At 59.1% G+C, this 13,670-nt stretch overlaps 2 long non-coding RNA genes across 2 annotated transcripts; both read right to left on the minus strand.

The window, feature by feature from the left end:
* Nucleotides 1-1,122: 1,122 nt before the first annotated feature.
* On the minus strand, nucleotides 1,123-3,701 carry LOC150020501 (uncharacterized). The gene is made up of 3 exons (XR_016513371.1): nucleotides 2,985-3,701; nucleotides 1,789-1,885; nucleotides 1,123-1,249 (listed from the first exon to the last, which is right to left on the minus strand). It is a non-coding gene; the product is annotated as an uncharacterized LOC150020501 (long non-coding RNA).
* A 1,123-nt stretch (nucleotides 3,702-4,824) lies between these two features.
* LOC150020502 (uncharacterized) lies at nucleotides 4,825-9,022 on the minus strand. Its single transcript, XR_016513373.1, has 3 exons — nucleotides 8,875-9,022; nucleotides 5,167-5,641; nucleotides 4,825-5,000 (listed from the first exon to the last, which is right to left on the minus strand). It is a non-coding gene; the product is annotated as an uncharacterized LOC150020502 (long non-coding RNA).
* Nucleotides 9,023-13,670: the final 4,648 nt, after the last annotated feature.

Consider the following 13,670-nt stretch of genomic DNA (forward strand, 5'->3'; position numbering starts at 1 on the left):
TTTGCAGCACCTGTCCCACGACCGTCCTCATCTGGGGCCCCAGCGGCGTCCCGCAGACCAGCTCCCAGCTGAAAGGTTCTCACCTTCCGTTCCAAAGGGGAGCACCCCAGGCCAAGACGTCCCGGTCACCCGGCCCTGTGCACACTCTCTGGCCCCTGCACATGGCCCGTGATACCCCCTCAGCTTTTCCTGGACAACGATCGCCAGCAAGTGGCCATGGCCATTGGCATAAGCGGGGCTCAGAGATCACACGCTGATTTCACTTGTCCGCCTTCCCCCCGTTCATTCCGGAAACCCGTGCACTCACTCACCCGTTCTTCAAGGACTCACGAAGCGCGCCTTGTGCGTATACCAGGCACCGGCCGAGCCCGGGGAGCTGGGGGGCTGCAAGGGCGTTCCCTGCGGCAGGTCTGGAGATGATTTAGAAATCAAATTCCCATGAATCACAGCATCCAAGTGACCGGGAAAGCCTCTCTTTTCTCCCTTCACAAATGGTAATTATCAGGAGGCCGAGCAAACACACTGTAAGCCTCGGGCCCCCAGGTGTGATAAACGAGGCCCGAGTTCTACACCGCAGCGTGTCCCATTCACGTGAAGCCGCTGATGAAGCGCCTCCTGGGGGCCCCTCCTCTCCCCTGGATGTCCGTGCCCCGAGGCCCGCGGGGTCGTGCGGGTGGGGCAGAGAAGCCCCGCAGGTGTGCCCTGCTAGCCTGTGAAGGCAGTTCACGCAATGGCGAAGAGGGCAAATTTTATGTTATGTGAGGGGTGCTTTTTATTTTTATTTTTTTTACCACAATTCAAAAAAACTGACATGTCTCTTCCAATACCCTTCGCCTGAGGAAAACCAGCCCATTTCCCCGTGGACACTGGTGAAAAGGAATCTTTTTCCACAAAGAGTGAGGGGTGGGCAGGGGTCCGAGGCAGAGGAGCCGGGGCCCTGGAGGCCACCTCGTCTCTGTGTGTGTGACAGGGACACAGCAAATGAGAGTGACAAGCCACCAGCCAGGGCACCCCTGCGGCTCAGCCAGGTGGAAGCCAGCTGCAGCCAGAGGTCTCAACATCTGGGCAGACACTGAGCAAGGCTTTTCCTTCTTTTGTGGAGGAGGCTGGGGTCCCCCCCGCCTTTCCTTCTTTCCCCGGCACTCAGGGGACTGGTTCCTCACGCACGGACTTCTTACAAGGAGCAAACTCTCTGAACTGATAGACTCCCAAGTGGAAAAAAATAAAAATAAAAAAGGCAGCCTTAATCCTTGAGAGAGAGAAGCACAGAAATGTCTTCAAAACACAGCTGCCAACATCAGCCGTCCTGCTCTGCCTACAAATTCACTGGGGAGGGATGGCGGGGGGTGAACAAAGGGAATCTGGAGACCGTTTTTCACTGCACCCTCCTCAGCTGAGCACCTCCTCTGGGGTCGTGGTCTGTACAAAGTTAGGGTTCAATATCATCTCTCCTTTCCTCCTTCCCCTCCCCCATCTCTCCGCTGAGGACGGAAGTCGGTCCCAGCGGGGCCGGTTTCCCTGGTGTCTGACCCACGCCGCCAGGGGCCCAGGGCTCCGTGCGCAGAGGCACGTGCCTGCGCTTGGCGTGATGCTTTGCTGTCACCATCTTGGTTTCTACACGAGGGGCCCCCTTTTGCTTCGCCCTGGGCCCTGCCAATGGCTGGCCGGTCCTGCTCTTGGCGCTGAGACGCCCTGTGAGGTGGTTTGCAGTTTCCCCGGCCGGCCCTGGGCGTCCTGAACCAGGATACGTTTCCCCCGTTAAAAACTGCAGTCCGTTTAAGAACGTACCCACACGAGTCTTAACCAGGGCGCACGACTTCCGTTCGGTCTGCTACAGTGACCGAACTTTAAGGAAAGTAAAACTTCCCAACGAGTCCCAGCGCACCTAGAGCACGGGACGAGAAGGCTAGCGTGAGAAAAACACATTCACCCCTTACAGCTCCTGGAGATTTCGGCTCCCACACAATATACGCAGCCACAGAACAATAGGAGAGCAAACTATACTCAACGCCGTAGTCAACCAACCAATGTTCCCAAGAGCCCCCTCCCGCCCCCACCCCAGGTCCCCTCCCGCCGGTGGGATTTAAAATATTGTTATGAAAACAGCATTTGTTTCCTCCCCCAGGGGGGAGACTGAGGCTCTAAGTGGATTCTAATATATTTCAAATATATTCATGGTCATACATTGAAAGCGAGCTCCCACGTGGTGGTTCTCCGAGGAGAGTGACAGGGCCTTGTTTGCGGCCGCCGCGGGCAGCACCAGCCATTGTGGGGCTTCATTAGCTATTCCCCGAGCCAGCGTGAGGGACATATGTGCATTCAGCGTGACAAACGCCACAGCGGCCGGGTGCTGACTCGCTGCTGCCGTGCACAGATAAGGGTGCACACGTGTGAGCTCTCCCACGGGCCGCGCCCTGGCTGGCCACGCACGCGGCAGCCCGCGCCCACCAATTGGTTCCAGTGTATTAACAGACTATGAACTTCTCATCGGCCGGCCTGGTCGGGGGCTGCCACCTGCCACCTGCCGGGCCCGAGTCAGCTCTCCACCCCTCCCCTCGGAGGCGGGGCCCTGGCTCTGCTGCCGAATGCTCCCCATTTTCTGCACAAAGCGCCATGATTGGGGAGCGGCAGCCTGCAGGCCTGATGTGCACTCAGCCCCGGACACGGGGGCCCCCCCATGCCAGCCAGGCAAGTCAGAGCTGAGCTCGACCTGGCGCGTTTTAAAAGCAACTTATATTTCTGTCATTTCCATTTTTGAAGTATAATTTCAAACTTCTGGGCGTGTGCGGCACTGCCAAGTGGGGGAGCACCTCAGTCCCTGTCTTGGCCCCTCTTTGCAAAAAACACAGAGTGGAAACGGGGGTGGGGTGGGGGGCAGGAACAAGACTGTCCCCGTTGCTCATCCCCTGGACGCCCCCTCACAGCGGCAGCCTCCAGCCCCCCCTGGAAATGGGTCTGTGCTTCTCCCCTGGACGATCACTTACCCTGAGCATTAGTCTGCGAAGGCTGCCATGACCAAGCGCCGCAGAGCGGGCGCTGGAGCGACCGAAAGTCATTTCCTCACAGTCCTGAAGGTCAGAAGTCCAAGGTCAAGGTGTGGGCACAGCGGGCGCCTTCTGAGGCTGTGAGGGGGAGCCTCTCCCCAGATGCCTCCCCGGGTTTCTCCCTGTGTCTTCACATGGTCTTCCCTCCATGGGGGTGAGCCTCTGAGCCCCCCCCCCCTTTTAGGACACATTGTCTTGCATGAAGGACCATCCTCATGACCTCATTTTAACATATGTACGGGTCCTGTATCCAAACAAGGTCCCGTTCTGAGGTCCTTGCCAGTAGGACTTCAATATATCTTTGTTGACGGGACACATTCAATCCCAGGCTCCCTTCCTGGCTGTCCTGAGGACACCTCCTGGCGGCAGAAGCCATTTTTCTCCTTCCGGGAGCGAGTCCCTTTCAGCCATTTAGATTCCTCAGTGTCTAATGGGGGTAGAGCGAGGGAGAGAGAGAGAGAGACCCTCCCCTTCCTGTCCAAAGCTGCTTCTGGGTCCCACAGTCCTGTCTCAGAAGCAACACCCCAGAAGGATGAGAGTGGGAGGGGTAACCCTCCTCGGGGGGACCCTTCCAGGGCCTTGGCCTTACTCTGTAGTTTCTGCAGGACAGCAAAACAGAATATAAATCAAGAAGCCCAACAGTCTCGCACACACATGCACACACATGCACACATGCACACACATGCACACACACAATCAAAATCAAGCCAGGCAGTGGAGGGGCTGCAGCCAGACTGGCCTCTTTCCCTCCTGAGTGCAGCTGAGAGGCTCATAGGCACCCAAGACAAAGAGGCAGCGTGACCCCAGAGGAGCAAGGTCAGGGTGTAGCTGGGGTGTCAGAGAGCTACTGGGAATGGGGTTGAGAAAGGAGAAGGCCAAGCGAGCAGACCAGGGAGAGGGGCTTTGCAGACGGGGCCAGGAGAGCAGAGGCCTACCGGCCTGAGGCTCCGGCTCTTCCTACAGCTGTCTGGGGCATGGGTGTGACCCCACAGTCAGGAGGCCCCTCTTCTTTTTCCCTTCTGCTCCATCAGCACCTATTGTTACCTTTGCTTCTTCTTTGGCAACAGAACCTCAGCTTTATTTAGAGTTACAATGGGCTGAGACACTCCCCAGCATCCCTTGCAGCTAGGTACAGACCTGTGACTAATAAATTCAGGTTACTGAGACCGAAGTGGAGGCATCGGGTGAGGCTTCTGGGAAGCCCGTGTAACAGATGCTGACCCTCTCCCATTCTCTTTCCCAACAGTTGGGATGCAAGTCTAATGGCTGGAGCACCAGCAGCCATACTGGTCTGTGAGGTGATCTTGAGGGTGGAAGCCAAACATTAAGAGAGTGAAAACCTAGAGGGACTCATCGAAGCAGCCCTGGCGTTGCCTGTCCCCAGCTTATTACACGAGAGGGAAAAAGTACCTTGTAACCACTACTGTCATTTTGCAGTTTTTATTTCACGCAGGTGAACCGAACACTGGGACGCCGAGCCCAATCCACTCCTCTGCCCAAAGGGGAAGAGAGTGCTTCTGGTTTTACAGGGTCAGGGCGGGTCAGGCCAATGGAAACATTTTTTCTAACCAGGAAATGCAGGCAAAAGAGATGCATAAGTAAGCGTTGGGGGTATTTCAAATGCAATCTTGTGGTAGAACCAACTCGGGGGCTGAAAACCACCATTTTATTCTTTCCAGTGACCCTGAGGGTGGCAGTTTTTCCTCAGCCACCCAGGAGCAGTGGCAACAGACGCACGTGGATGGCACTGTCCAGCCGAGGATGCTAGAGAGAGCGGGAGCGGTCTGCAGCGTGAAAGCAATTGCCTAACCCTGAGAAGAACCCGGGGGGAAGTCCAAAACGAGAAATGGAGACTGTCTTGCCCCGTGATGTCCAGCGGGCCTTGCCCAGCTCCGGCAGAGGACAGAGGGGGTGTGGCCACCCTCACGGCAGGCTGTCACCCTCCTCCACAAGCATCTGTAAGAACAAGTGTGGCACAGACGGGAAACCCATCTGGAGGGGATGCAGGGACATGGTGGCTGGAATTCATTCATTCATTCATTCATTCACTCATTCAAAGTACTTATCTGGGACTTTTTATGTCCCAGGCGCAGTTCTAGGCTCCAAGAACAAAAATACTTACAATATAATTTGAAGTAGAGAAGAAAACAGAGCACCCAGGGGTGGGGTGCTGGTCCCACGTGGCTGCGGGCAGGGAAGGCAGCCGGGATAAGAGGACTTTGCAGAAGAAACCGACAGACGGGGGCGTCACAGGAGGCTCTGCGGGCAGCTGCACCAGCTGGGGACAGGGAGCCGCGGGGGCGGAGGGGCTGAGGCAGGAGTGAGGCTGGGCTCGCGGGAGGGCCCCGGGGGCCTGTGCTGTCGGAGTGGAGCAACCAAGGGCTGGGGTACAGGGAGGAGCAGTCTGAGAGGCAGGCAGAGCCCTGGGCCCCAAGCAGCAGGTGCTGGACCTGACTTCCCACATCGCGCCAGCTCCCAAGGGCACAGCAGCTCCGGGCGGGGTTGGGGGAGCCTGTAGGGGCCTTCAGTTGAGTTCTCAGGTGTTGGGGAGCCTCCAAAAGCCTTGGCGTGAGAAGGGCCCACCTGACCGGCTCTTCCTGTGGAAAGCAGGAAGAATCAGCTTGATTAATGGGGTGTCATTGCCACACTTGAGCGTTATTGGCAATATAATAGCTATCAATACTTCCTGTCTCCCGGCTTGGAGACAGGCAGCTGCCATGTGCCAGGGAGACAAAGGTCACAAGAGGGACAGAGGAGCATGAAATCGGCCCGACCTCAGTCCCCAGGCGCTGTGGGAAGCAGAGACAGTGGCCCCAGCTGCACCCCTCTCCCGCCCTCTGGGGCGGGGGGGAGCTAATGAACGCCAAGCCCACCCCCAGCAGATTCTAGGGTGTCCTGGCATTCCTGCAGCCAGTAGGCTAGAAGGGGCTGCATCCTGGGAAGAGATCTGGGGAGCAAGAGGTCGCCGTTCCACAAACATGTTGGGGAGGCTCCTGCATGCGTGTTCACGTGTGTGAGCACTGAGGCACAGGGTGGAAGAAACAGGACATCCTCCCTGTCTGAGCTAGTCTGGCCTTAAAGGGATGCAGGGCTGGCCCTGACTGTCTCGGGGCCTCAGTTTCCTCATCTGCAACATGGGTAGTGGCCCCCCAACCTCATAGGGACACCATCAGGCTAGAAGAAGAAAACAAAGGATAGTTTGCAAACAATGAGCGTGAGGGTCTTCGTCAGCAAGGAGCGTGCCCCCGTGCAGGTTAGGAGTGGCCGTGCGGCCCCAGGGCAGAGCGCCTGCCTGCACCCTGGGCCTGGTGCCAGCGCTTGCAGAGAGCCCTGTTGGGCAACCTCAGGCGGGGACATTTCTCAGAACAGGCTCGGAGCCAATGACAGGGCAGGAGGCAGGGCACCCATGTCTCAACCCTTCTAGGAACTGCTTTAAATAGATTGCAGGGAGGGTGTGGGTCAGGGGCTGGGGCTTCCGTCCCTCCTCCTCCCTCCTCTTCTGTTGGTCTGGAAGGTTCCCCATTCCAGCCCTCATGGCTCCCCTGCCCCTTCCAGCCCCCAGTTCTTCTCCCTTCTTCGCAATCCCTGGCCCACCCGCCCTCTGCTCGCCAAACACTCTTCCAAGAGGCCGGGCACCACATAACTACCTGCCCCCCTTCCAAACATCTAAAGCAAAGCTTCGGCCCTGGCCAGTGTGGCTCCGTGGGTCGGGCGTCAGCCTGCAAACCAAAAGGGCGCTGCTTGATTCCCGGTCAGGCATGAGCCTGGGGTGCGGGCCAGGTCCCCGGTTCAGGGCAATTGGTGTTTCCCTCACACATTGATGTTTCTCTCCCTCCCTTCCCTTTTCTCTAAAAATAAGTAAATAACACCTTTAAAGCAAAGCTTCGCTGTCTGCAAAGCCGCTGTCCTCAGGCCAGCAGCGTGAGCCTCCCTGGGGTGACTGATGCCAGCGAGGCCGCGCGGGCTCCACGCAGGCTCCTGGCCTGGACTCTGCACTTTGCCACGCCCCCCGGTGTCTGGCGCTGTCACGGCAGCTGACGTCCTCTCCCCCCCCCCCCACCGCCTCCGTGCCCCGTCGTTACCTGATACTGCGAGGCAGGTGCCCACCTGTGTGCACCTTGGATACCAGGCGGATGATGAATTACTGGACGGCAGGGAGCCCCTTGCGTCTCGCGGCCCCGGCCCAGGGCTCTGCACGTGGAGGGCATCTGATGCCCTTGTTCAGTGCGTCTACACGCGGGCCCTGAAGTTGCTCGTTCTCACAGTCATTGAGCGCCTGGTGGGGGCCCAGCCTGTTTAAGGAGCCGCATAAGGTGGGGACCCCACTGCCAGGGAGCTGCGCTTTGGTGTGGGAGGAAACAGCCTCGGATAAATCAGCTGACAAGTAAGCGATGAGGCCGTGCTAGCGGCTGGTTAGCGCCACGAAGGATGAAGCAGGGAGGGCTGCCTGTAGCAGGGGGCTCTGGGAGGGCGTCTGGGGCCACGCTGTCAGCGCTGAGAGCTCAGCGTGGAGAAGAGCCGGGCGAGGCTCTGGGCCGAGGGCGGACGGACAGGACAGGCTTGGCCCCCTGGCAGTTACACACCCTCCACGTCTCCCCTGCACCCACTCCTGCCCGGGCAGAACGCATCCCAGGCCTCAGGCCCATGCACGTCTGTGTCCACTCACCGCAGGGAGGCCGCCCGGGGCCGCTCCTCACCCTTCCCTCCAAAGCCGGCTCTGCGGCTTCTTTAAATGGGAGGGAGACTCCTCGGAGGGGTCCCGTACCCAGCACCAGGGATGAGGGGAGAGGGCTTATTTTGAACACACTGTTCTGAGTCCATTCCATTAGCCTAGATGGGGCAGCAGGAGGTCGTGGTGGCCTCTGACATGTGCTGCCCGGGCGTGGACCTCGGCTGGGCGTCCACCCCCTCTGGGAGCCGATAAGAAATACAGACTCGCAGCTCCCTGCTCCCTGCACCCCAACCTGCTGAGCCAGAATCCGCATTTAACAAGCCGCCCAGGGAACTTGGCCATGAGCACTGTGAGCCGGGCACCCCGCTAGTCCTCGCTTCTCAAAAGTGCCTGCGAAGTAGGGATTTTACAATGACATCACCAAGGCAGAGGGAGGTCAAGGAACGCGCCCGTGTTCACAGGCTTGCAGGCCACGGCGGAGTTTATGGAGCCTGCCCTCTACCAGCCCCCCCCCGCCCCCCACATCATGGGGCACTTAGCACAGCCGGCACAGCCGCCGCCCGCCGCTGTCACAGCACCCGCTGGGAGCGCAGACAGAGCTATGTCGTCGTGCGGTCTGGAGGTTGGACATCCAGGATCAAGGTGCCGGTCCCCCCGGAAGCCGAGAGGGCGCACCTGCCCCAGGTCTCTCTCCCAGTTTCTGGAGTTTGCTGGTGATCTCAGCGGCGGCCTGGCTTGCAGACCCATCACCCCGATCTGCCTTCATCTTCATGGCACATCTGCCCACGTGCGTCTGTGTTGAAATTCTGCCCTTTATGTAAGGACACCGGTCACAGTGGATTAGGGCCCACCCGGACGATCTCATCCTAACTAACAACACCTGCAAGGACCCTGTTTCCACATAAGGTTACATCCTGAAGTCCTGAGAGTGAGGCCTTCAGTGTGAACTTGGGGACACAGTCAACCATTACAGAGTCACATGGATGGTGAGAGCGAACCAGTGCCTGCCGCCCTCTGTTCTCAGTGCCTCACGGCATCAGTGGTCTGTCCTCCCTGCTCCCCGTCCTCCCCATCCCTCCCATCCCCATCCTCCCTGCGCCCTGTCCGCCCCGTGCCCCGTCCGCCCCGCTCCTCGTCCTCCCTGAGCTCGGACCTTACCGCGCTTCGTCCTCACCACACTCCTGAGAGGCAGCTTCTATTTCCACCGTTTCTCGGGTGCAGGAAACTGACCAGTGTCGGCTCTGGTCGTGGCTCACACCACCCGGGTCGCCTGGCCTCTCGGCGTCTGCCCTGCAGGCCTCTCAGCTGGCGCCTAGGGGGACAGTGAGGTCCCATTAGCCAGTTTTTTCAGCAGATTGTTTCTGGGCTTCGGTTCAGTGTGTCCAGGAAAATGACCCAAACCGAGCCTCATGGGTGGGGCCTCCGTGGCCAGCAGTGAGCACGGGGGCCAACGGGCTGGCACACCCCACGTCCGGGGTGCAGAGAGAGCGTGCGCAGGGCCCTCGGCGCAGGGACACTGCCTTGGTCTCAGTGAAACGCCTGCGGGAAGTGTTCCCCGACGCCTGGCGCGCGGCCGTGCTCTCAGGCCACACCGGGGACTGCTGTCCTTGAGCGAAGCTGTCCCCAGGGGCCTTGTAACCTTGACGGCAACCCTGCGAGGTAAGCACCGTTAGTCCCGCTTCACAGGTGAGGAAACCGAGGCCCAGAAGAGCACAGCAAGGGCTGCAGGCTGGTCCAGCCCCGACCCAGGATGAGGGAGGGGCCTGCTCTGTAAGGCGGTGACAGGCTCAGTCTGTGAGCCAGAGCGCCTTGGGGTGTCGCGGGGGGGGCCTGGCATGTTTAACAAGGGTTGGCGTTTCCAGGTCAGGGCGCCTTGGGGGCCTGGCTCCATCCGGTCCCCTTACGTGCACCCTGGGAAGTCTGCACGCGGCCTTTCTCTTGCGTTGGTGGTCTGATCGGGATACAGATCCAGCGGCTGGCGCCGACGCTCGGGGAAGGACTCCGGGCCAACGGGAAACAACAGGTGAGGGCGGGTGTCTGCCCAGGGCGCCGGCAGGGCCCCACGGACTTCCAGAACCTTCTGTCTCTGCAGGTGTCTGAGGCCTTGGCCTCGGCGCTGCAGTGACCCATATTTTATTACCTCTCGGGCTGTGATAATTCATCATTGCCCCCTTTCTGAAAGCCAAGAATGAGGGCTTAGCAGCTCCGCGCCCGGCCCCTCTGCGTTCTGTCCCCGACACATCGGCCCATTTGTTCTCTTTCTCCCCCGCGCTTCCTGCCGCATTCTGCCCGGTCAATGGGGAAAGAGTGAGACCGGACGGCTGGGCCCAGTGCGGGGAAGTGACTTCAGAGCCACCTTTGTCTCCGCTCATTCCTTTGAGCACACTTGGCCCCGCGCCGCGATGAAAGGGCTTGTTGGAGCCACTTGGAACCCCCAGCGGGGGAGGGGCGCTCAGCCAGCGCCGCCCGCGTCTTTTCAGGCTGCCTGAGACTCCGGGTTAAACTGCCAAATTTTTGCAACAGAACCAACCATGACATTGGACATTGTGTTATAAATTAGCCACAGCCTTCCGAGCAAATTGTGTCTTTTCGTTGTGCCAGCGTGACCCTTTGGGACACTTGGCTCCAGCTCCCGACTGCAGGGGGACTCAGAGAATCCTCGTGCTGCGCCCCAAACCCGGGCCCAGACACCAAGTGGCCTTCGCCGATAGACACATCTTAATGCACAGTTACGTCGACCGCTTGGGGAGCACACCCCACTTCTCTGCCTGAAATGCCACCAACGTGCTTTTCAGCTGGGGAGTGGCTGGAAGGCTCTCCAATCAGCTCTAAAACAAAAGGAGGCCCTTCTCCTTTTCTAACGCTTTTCACAGTGGTTATGTGACATTTCCCTTAAGGAAGGTTCCTTTCCAGACGTGCGGTGGGAGGCATTCACCTGTATTATTATAGAGCTCTGATGCGCACCACAGAGTTGTGTCTGGTGCTCACAGAAGCAATGGAAACCCCTACGTCTGTCAGGGTCCCTGAGTTCGGGGCTCTGTCACCAATAGGCCAGTCAGACTTTTATTACCTAAAAAAAAAAAACAAAAAAAAACTGAAAAAAATACTCACATGCCACCTGATTTCTTTCTCTCTTTTCTTCTAACCTTTTTTCCATATTAAAAAAGTCATCAGGCAAATCTGGACCTAGAAGTAATCATCAGAGTAAACTTTATTAAAATCAGGCCCAATTGACATTGATTTAAAATAAAATAGAACTCCCTTGTAATACTTAAACACCATGCTCACTGCATTTTGTGATCGTCAGTGTTTTAATGGGAACAGAGAGGGCCATACTCCTGCCGCGTCCTGCCCCAGGGGACAAGGACAGCGGCTGTCACTGCGTAGCTTCGGGACAGCACTGAGAATGACCACAATCCTGTGTCGGTTCATAACAACCCGATGAACTTGGTTCCCTCTGCAAATGAGCACAATTCCTGTCCTTCCCAGTCTCCCCAGCAGGAACCTCGGTTTACCCTGAACTGTTTCTAAGTGCGGCTCAGATTCTGTCAACAGGGTCCCCAGTGAGAGGGGACCGCCTGTCTGCGAGGAGCCCGGCCCATCCAAGAACACCGAAGGGCAGACCCCCTTCCCCTGCCCGCTTTCTGTCGCCTCGCCCACAGGGAGGCTGGCTGCGCGCCCCCTGTCTTGGGCCCCAGGCGCGGGGGCATTGGAATGGGATGAGAAGGTGACCTGAGATGTAGCTGCCCCTTCTCACAGCGACAGCGTGAACTTCAGCCGCTCTTGGCTCCCTGAAACTTCCCAAAGGATCTCGCCCTTCTTAGCAGAAAGTAGCACTTTAAAAAGCAAACTCCATTATGTCACAACGGGTCAACGGATCCAAACTGCAGCCAGTTTAAACAGCATGTTTCAGCAAAGACCACCTTTCACACTCGGCTGGCCTCCTGCGGGAGGTGGCATCGAGGGAACCACGGGGTCCCTGCGTGGGGCACAGGACCTGCAGGGCACGGCCTGTCTGTGCTTGCAGAGCAGGCGGACAGACTTCGTCCAGAACACAGGCTGCCTCTCACAGAACCCGCGGGCTTCAGGTCCCCATGTCTGCCATCTCAGAGGTGAGAGCTCTGGACCCAAAGAGAGGTGGGTCGCAGGGCCCGGGGGCAGTGGGGGCGGCTGGGAGGGGGCGGGTAGGGCCTCAGCCACTTTAGGTTTCTGTGAGAAGGAAAGGAAGCCTGAGAGCCATGTCTCAGGGTAAAGGGGCCACCACACTCTGCACACGCCCCTCAGGCAAAGACCAAGGTGTCATTATGACAAACAAGAACTGTCCCCAGCGTGGGCAGCTGCCTCCCTTTCCAACAGCCGACAGGGTCCTGCCAGGGGCCACAGTGACACACTGGCCCTGCCTGGCCAGCTGTCACACTGCACGCCGCTGCGCTCCGGTCCAGCAGAAGGGGCCCCCAGTCACTGGCTCCGACAAGCCCCAGACCCTGTGCCCATGCCAGACCCCGCAGCCACCCACAGCCTCCCCGGGGCTCCCCAAGAGCCTGTGAACACACTCCGGCCAGCGTGTCCGAGGGACAGTGTCCTTGGCCAGGGTGGGAGGAGGTCTCCTTCCCCGAGATGGAAGTGCAGTGAGGTCAAGGGTTAAGGGGTACCCTCAGGGACTCCCCAGTAAGAGGGGAGCTGTTGAGGGAAGAGCAACATGGCTGCTTCTCTCTCTGATTCCGGGGGCACCGCTGGTGTGGGTGGGGAAGGCCCGGGGTGCTGTGGAGACCCCCTCACCTGAGGCCGGCCTCTGTCTCTCACCCACTTCTGCTTCCTGGGCAGGGGAGGCCCAGGCCTCCACCCAGGCTGTGGGCAGAGGAGGCAGCTGGAGGGGAGGCCCCCCCGTCCATCACCTCAGCTGCAGGACAGAGGGTTCCGCAGAGTGAGTGGGCTGGTGTGGGTTCATAGATGTGGGGGCCTGGGGACCCTCTCTTCTGGGGCATGGCTGGCACCCATGAACTCTTGAGTCCTGGCTTGCTCCAAGCTGGCCTCTGCCCACCCTCCTTGGACCCCTGTCCTTCCCATCATGGTCGCCCTCAGCCTCCTGGGAGCCTGGTCCGGCTGGAGGGAATTCCTGTCCGAGGCACAGGGTGGACCCTAGAAACCCCTGGGGTTTCCATACAAATGGTTTGAAAAGGTGAAGTAATTAGTCAGGTGTTAACCCTCCCGCTAGGAAGTGTCCTTGGCCTTTCTCCTTCCTGTCCGGTTCTGCTTGGGCACACAGCCCCCCCCTGCCTGCCCGAGCCTCTTCCTCTCCCAACACCGTGTCAAGTCAGGACCCCCGGAGATGGGGCCGAGGGGTCCTACCAGGGTCCTCCCCTCTCTAATGAAACCTACAGGAAACTCGTGGGTTAAAGCGCTGTTGGGAGTTTGCACCTTGCAAGGGATGAGCTGGGAAACCGTGGGGATTTCAGAACAAGCTCCGAGGCCTGGGACGCGCACTGCTGGGCTGCGGGAGGTGCAGAAATGAACAGGTGGACCTGCCCTCCCAATAGTCACAGCCGAATGCAGGGGTGACACCCCCCAGAGCCCAGTCTAGGCTACGGGGACATGCCCTCTGCGGTTTGCCAAGTGCGAGGAGAGAAGGAGGAACGTGAGAAGTCACCAAGGCTCCCAGGAGAAGGGAACCCTGGAGCCAAACCTCAGGCGCAGGCAGACATGCAGTCTGGGCGCGGAGACCAGAGGGGGCCTAGGGGACGGCGAGGGGTGGAAGGACAGAACACCAGCCACAAGCTCAGCTGCCGGGCTCCCGGAGCCGAGCTCGGTTCCCGTGCTGGGTGGACAGCATCCCGGGCCCGCATCCCTCTGCTGCCACCGGAGAGGACCGAGGTGCAGCGGCTCGCCTTCTTCTGGGCACTGTGGCCCTGCGTCCACAGAGCTTCCCGGGAGGATAAGAATGGTCTGCATGTGTG

This window comes from Furipterus horrens, unplaced genomic scaffold (assembly GCF_987537825.1).
Source record: "Furipterus horrens unplaced genomic scaffold, mFurHor1.1.pri manual_scaffold_1, whole genome shotgun sequence".
Lineage (NCBI taxonomy): Eukaryota > Metazoa > Chordata > Mammalia > Chiroptera > Furipteridae > Furipterus > Furipterus horrens.